This window comes from Choloepus didactylus, chromosome 11 (assembly GCF_015220235.1).
Source record: "Choloepus didactylus isolate mChoDid1 chromosome 11, mChoDid1.pri, whole genome shotgun sequence".
Lineage (NCBI taxonomy): Eukaryota > Metazoa > Chordata > Mammalia > Pilosa > Megalonychidae > Choloepus > Choloepus didactylus.
In genome coordinates, this window is record NC_051317.1 from 19,047,494 (window position 1) to 19,054,270 (window position 6,777).

General features: G+C 37.8%; 1 pseudogene; it reads left to right on the plus strand.

Moving 5' to 3' along the window:
* The first annotated feature begins 5,451 nt into the window (after window positions 1-5,451).
* LOC119506474 lies at window positions 5,452-6,069 on the plus strand (annotated as a pseudogene).
* Window positions 6,070-6,777: the final 708 nt, after the last annotated feature.

The window sequence follows — 6,777 nt, forward strand, 5'->3', positions numbered from 1 at the left end:
TGCTAGCCCCTGGGCTGAACCACCATCACCCCTTGGCTGGATTACTGCACAGTAGACTCCTAGCTGATCTCTCAGTGTGGTAGATTGAATCACGCAGGATCTTTGAAGGTCCTATTTTGATGAGGGCAAACTGAATTAGGGTGAGCCTTAATCCAATATGACAGGAGTCCTTATAAGTAGAATAAATGTATCTAGACAGAGACACAGACAGCTGAGCAGGAGGAGTAGAAGCTACAGAGGGAGATCGAAGGGGACAGACCACAATGTGACAGCGGCAGAGATGGATGGCCAACAAGCAAGCACCAGAACGCTACAGACTTTGGAGAAAGCACAGCCTGGTGATACCTTGATTTTGGACTTCTTGCCTCCAAAAACCGTGAGACAATCTATTTCTGTTATTTAAGCCAACCAGTCTGTGTTATTTGTTATAACAGCCCTGGCAAACTGAGACACCCAGACTTTACAGTCTATTCTAAGCAGTCAAGTGATTCTCGTGAATTGTAAGTCAGACTATGTTACACCTCTGCTCAAACCCCCCAAAAGTAAGAGTAAAAGTCCTTACAAAATTCCACAAGGCCCTGCATGATCTGATGTTCCCCCATCATCCACACTATTTTTCTCCTTTCCTCACTCTGCTCCAGCCACATTGGCCTCCTTGCTTGTGTATTTGATTTCATCGGAAAAGCTCCTTCTTGCCTCTCTGCCTGGAAGGCTCCTCTCCTGCCCTCTTTCCCCTCCATCGAGTTTTCAGTCAGTGTCTCCTGCTCAGTGAGACCTGCCCTGGACCCCTTTCGTAAAATTGCAGAATGTCTCTACCATCTCTCCCTCCATACTCCTCATCCCCCATAGCCCTGCTCTTTTAGTCTTTTACCAACAGCACTTGTTACCTTTTAATGTGCCATATAATATATTTATTTGTTATATTTATTGTTAGCCTCTCCCCACTAGAATGCAAGCGCTACGAAGGCAAGGGTATGTTTTGTTCATCCACATCATTGCAGCATCTGGAAAATAGGTGTTCGATAAATAATTATTCAATGTTGTTGAATGATTGAAATGGGGTTGAGAAAAGATTAGGTTTGCAGTTCTCCAATTAGGAAATGGTAGAGGATAGGTAGGGCCAGTGAGATTTGGGGGTCCTATATGAAGGGAAGGAGAACTCAACCAATCTCCATAGATTTATTGACCATCTACTATATAACTATTAAAAGTCATGTCTTACCACAAGGGCCACAGATAGTCAAAACAATTTTGGAAAAGAAGACAAAGTTGAAAGTCTCACACTTCTTGACTTCAAAACTTACTACAAAGCTACAGTAATCAAGAGTGTGGTACTGTGTAAGGAAAGATGTAAGAATAGACCAGCAGAATAGAACTGAGAGTCCAGCACTAAACCCACACATGTATGGCCAATTGAATTTCAGGAGGGGTGCCAAGTACATTCAATGGGGAAAGAATAGTCTCTTTAACAAATGATGCTAAGAAAACTGGCTGTCCACATGCAAAAAAAAAAAAAAAAAAAAAAAACTTAAAAAATCAAGACAAACCCCTACATCACACCCTATACAAAAATTAACACAAAATGGATCAAAGACCGAAATATAAGAGGTAAAACCATAAAACTCTTAGAAGATAATATAAAGGACCATTTTCATGACCTTGGCTCTGACAATGATTTCTTAGATATGACACCCAAAACACAAGCAGCAACAACAAAAATAGGTAAAATGGACTTCTTCCAAATTAAAAACTTTTGTTCATTAAAGAATATTATCAAGAAAGTGAAAAGGCAACCTTTAGAATGGGGGAAAATAGTTGGAAATCATACTAATAAGGGTTTAATATCCAGAATACATAAAGAACCCCTACAACTCAACAACAAAAGACAAACAAACCTATTATAAAATGGGCCAAGAACTTGAATAGACTTTTTGCTAAAGAAGATACACAAATGACCAATAAGCACATGAAAAGATGTTCAACATCATTAGTCAGCTGGAAAATTCAAATTAAAACCACAATAAGATACTACCTCACACCTTCTAGGAAAGCTATTATTTAAAATACAGAAAATATCAAGTGTTGGTGAGGATACAGAGAAATTGGAACTCTGTACATTGTTAGGGGGATGTAAAATGGTGCAGCCACTGTGGAAAGCAGTTTGGCAGTACCTCAAAAAGTTAAACATAGAATTATCACATGATTTTGCAATTGCACTTGTAGGTATATACCCAAAGAATTGAAAGCAGAGACTAGAATAGATACTCATATACCAATGTTCACAGCAGCATCATTCCCAACAGCCAAAAGGTGGAAATAACCCAAGTGTCCATTGACAGATGAATGGACAAATAAAATGTGGTATATCTTTACAACGGGATATTATTCAGCCAAAAAAAGATTGAAGTTCTAGTATATGCTACAACATGGATGAACCTAGAAAACATTATGTTAAGTGAAATAAGCCTGACATAAAAGAACAAACATTATGTGATTCCATTGATAGGAAATACCTAGAATAGGCCAATTTATAGGTACAGAAAGTAGATTAGGGGTTACCAGGGGCTGGGGGGAGGGAGGAACGGGGAGCTATTGCTCGATGGATAGAGTTTCTGAGTTGGGTGATGAAAGTGTTTGGGTAATGGATGGTGGTGATGGTAGCACAATATTGTGAATGTAATTAATACCATTAAATTGCATTTAAAAATGTTTTTGATAGGAAATTGTATTATTAAAAAGTAATGTCTTACTCTGGCGGTTTGATGTGCTGAGCCCTTGATCATGGGACTTGCCCTTATTAAGCTCATTACCGCAAAGGAGAGTCTAAACTTGCATGTAATGGTGCCTAAGAGTCTCCCCCTGAGTATGTCTTTGTTGCTCAGATGTGGCCCTCTCTCTCTCTAACTGAGCCATCTCGACAGGTGAACTCGCTGCCCTCCCCGCTACGTGGGACCCGACTCCCAGGGGTGTAAATCTTCCTAGCAATGCAGAATATGACTCCCGGGGATGAATGTGGACCCGGCATCGTGGGACTGAGAGTATCTTCTTGACCAAAAGGGGGATGCGAAATGAGACAAAATAGTTTCAGTGGCTGAGAGATTTCAAATGGAGTCGAGAGGTCACTCTGGTGGACATTCTTATGCACTATATAGATAACACCTCTTAGGTTTTAATGTATTGGAATAGCTAGAAGTAAATACCTGAAACTACCAAACTCCAACCCAGCAGTCTGGACTCTTGAAGACAATTATATAATAATGTAGATTACAAGGGGTGACAATGTGATTGTGAAGACCTTGTGGATCACACCCCCTTTATCTAGTGTATGGATGAGTAGAAAAATGGGGATAAAAACTAAAGGACAAATGGGGTGGGATGGGGGGATGATTTGGGTGTTCTTTTTTCACTTTTATTTTTTACTCTTGTTCTGGTTCTTACTGATGTAAGGAAAATGTTCAGAGATAGACTGTGGTGATGAACACATAACTATGTTATCATACTGTGGACAGTGGATTGTATACCATGGATGACTGTATGGTGTGTGAATGTATTTCAATAAAACTGAATTTAATAAAAAAAAAAGTAATGTCTTACAAATAAATATTGAAGGCCTTAACATTTTGTTTAACCTTTGAACCAGCAATTTAACTTTCACATGTTTCCTAAGGAAATTTTCATAGTTATTCTAAAAAGTTAGCAACAATGAAATTCTTCACAGTGTTGTTTTTAATAGTGAAAATTGAGCCAAAGTAAGTGTTCATCAATGATGGAATGTTAATTCAATAAGGATCAGCCACAAGATGGAATATTGATCACCCATTAAATGTTTTAAATGACTAGAAAAGTATTTATAATACATTGTTGAGTGAAAAAAAAAACAGATTAAAAACCAGTATTATAGTATAATTCTGTTTTTATTAAAATATATGTGTATTTTTTTAAAGTCTGGAAGACTATAACCCAAAGTATGTTTGGGTGGGCATTATACAGGGATTTTCTTTATTTTTGTCTCTGTTTTCTATGTTTGCTTTAAAAATCTTGGATTACTTATTTTTAAAAAATAGTTATTTATGAGATTTTGGAAAAATTACAGGACTTCTTGGGGCCTCAGTTTCCTCATTTTAAAAACGGAGATAAAGACAGTTTTGTTCCTCCCTACTTGACACAGCTGCTGACGTGACCAGATGAGGTCACTGATAGGAGGGGGTTTATAAACTGTAAAATGTAAAACAATTGACAGAGCATTGGCCAAAGCTATAAGAGAAGAAAAAGAATTAAGAACTGTAAGGACTGGAAGGGAAAGAATAAAACTATTTGCAGTAGCTGTGTTCATTGACTTGGAAAAATCAGGATAAATCTACAAAATTCAATAACATTTCTCTATATCAGTAATAACCAACCAGAAAATAATTTTAAAATAAGATACCATTCATAAATGGTAACAAAAACTATAAATTATCTAGGAATTAATTAACAGAGGACGCAAAAGATCTCTATTAGAAAAAAGTTGAAAACCCTAATAAAAGACATAGAATATGACTGAATTAAGGAAGAAATGTTCCTTGCTCTTGGATGAGATGATCTTACGGTATAACCACTGTGCAAAACAGTTTGGCAGTTCTCTCAAAAAGTTCATTCTCTCCAAATTAATCTATCGATCCAATTTAATCCTAATAAAAATTCCAGTTGGTTTTTCTAGGGACTTGAAAAACTTACTATAAAATTTATGTAAATGAATGAATCCCACCTACAAGAAAGAGTAAAGGGAGAGGAACAACCCTCAGATACTAAGGCATATTATAAAACCATGGTAATAGTAGTTTGGCATGAGATCAGATAAATAGATCAACAGAACAGAATAAAGAGTTCAGAGCTGATTTCTGGTGGGGACTTAATATACATAAAGGTGACACCCCAAATCATTAAAGGAGGATGAATGATTGTTTAGCAGTAAATCTGTTAGAAAAACTAGCTCCATATGAAGAAAAAAAAACCAGATACTTATTTAACACTACATTCAAAACTGAACTTCAATGATCGTATAACAATGTAGATTACAAGGGGTGACAGTGTGATTGTGAAAACCTTGTGGATCACACCCCCTTTATCTAGTGTATGGATGGATGAGTAGAAAAATGGGGATAAAAATTAAATAACAAATAGGATGGGATGGGGGAATGATTTGGGGGTTCTTTTTTACTTTTATTTTTTATTCTTATTCTGATTCCTTCTGATGTAAGGAAAATGTTCAAAAATAGATTGGGGTGATGGATGCATAACTATATGATGGTACCGTGAACAGTTGATTGTACACCATGGATGATTGCATGGTATGTGAATATATTTCAATAAAACTGAATTTAATAAAAAAAAACAAAACTGAACTTCAGAGTTGCTGCCCAAGAACCAGGGATGATCCTGCTGCAACCACAACTTTTCAGGCACCCGACAATGTCGTCTCGTCTAGTTGAGCAGCTGCCACCCCTGCACAATAACAACCGCAAGGAAGGTGGACCACCAGCCGGCCTCAACAGTTCCTGGGTGCAGCTACCTATGAATAACGGCCATGACAATGACGGGGAAAAGGGGGGGCTTGATCTCGTACCTTTCTCACCCTCTATCCACAGTGGAGACACGGAGACGATTCTTTTGGATGCACAGCGTGAATCAGGACAGAATAGTTCAAGGGGCAGTTCTCCCTGTGACAGCCCTTCCCCACAAGAAGATGGACAGATGATGTTTGATGTGGAAACACACACCAGCAGGGACCATAGCGCTCAGTCAGAAGAAGTTGGAGAAGGAGAGAAAAAAGTTGAGGCTTTGAAAAGAAGTATGGACTGGGTACCTGACTCCCAGATCTGAAAACATTCCATCTAAGGAGTTCTGCTTCTTTAAGCCTGAGAAAAAAAATGGAGCCATGAAGAAAGGGGCAGAATTTTTTAAGGTGTTCCTTCTACCTCTTTTCATTTCTCATGTTTTGTCTTTGGGGCTAGGCATCTAAATTGGAAAATGCCTGCGCACACCTGCTGCCAGCACCTGCTGAGGGGAAGCCCCTGGAAATGCGTGTGACCTGCGACGTGGTGCTATCGTTGAATTAGTTTATTTGAACTTGAGAGAATGGTAAGCAGGACCCAAACTACTGCCCTATTTTTACATATCCAAGTTCCAGTAACTCTCAAATCTAGTATTTTTTTCAAACTCTGTTGAGACATTTTATTAACCTCATCCCCTTTTTGCCCTGTGAGACACTTCAGAATTTCCCAACAGTGTTTAATGTTGTTTAGAAATTTGCAAAGTCTTCTTTTCCACAAATGCCACCAGCAGATGACAATTTTGGCAACAATGCTATTGTCTCCATTTAGTACCACCAGACCCAGAGCTGCATCATTCATTCATGGTATATTACTCTTGCAAGATAACTACCATCCCTTTCTTAAAAAGAGATGAGAAAAAACAAATGATCAAAAACACAAAACACGAGATGCAGTTAGCAAATGATACAAAATTTTTGTTTTGTTTTTTTTTCAAGACAAAAGCAAGCTTTCCTAAACTTGAATTTATAGTTATTACAAAAAGAACACACACACACACAAAACAAGACCCAAGGTAAAAAACGTCCTGGGCAATAAAATATTATCTTAAATCAGCTTTGTAGTCACACTCTGAGCTTCCAAGTAGCACCTTTTAATTTGTAGGAGGCAGGCTGTACAAATGATAGATATGAAATAGAATAAGAACTCAAATCATCAGCAGATTTTAATACTAGTGTGTTGTAAT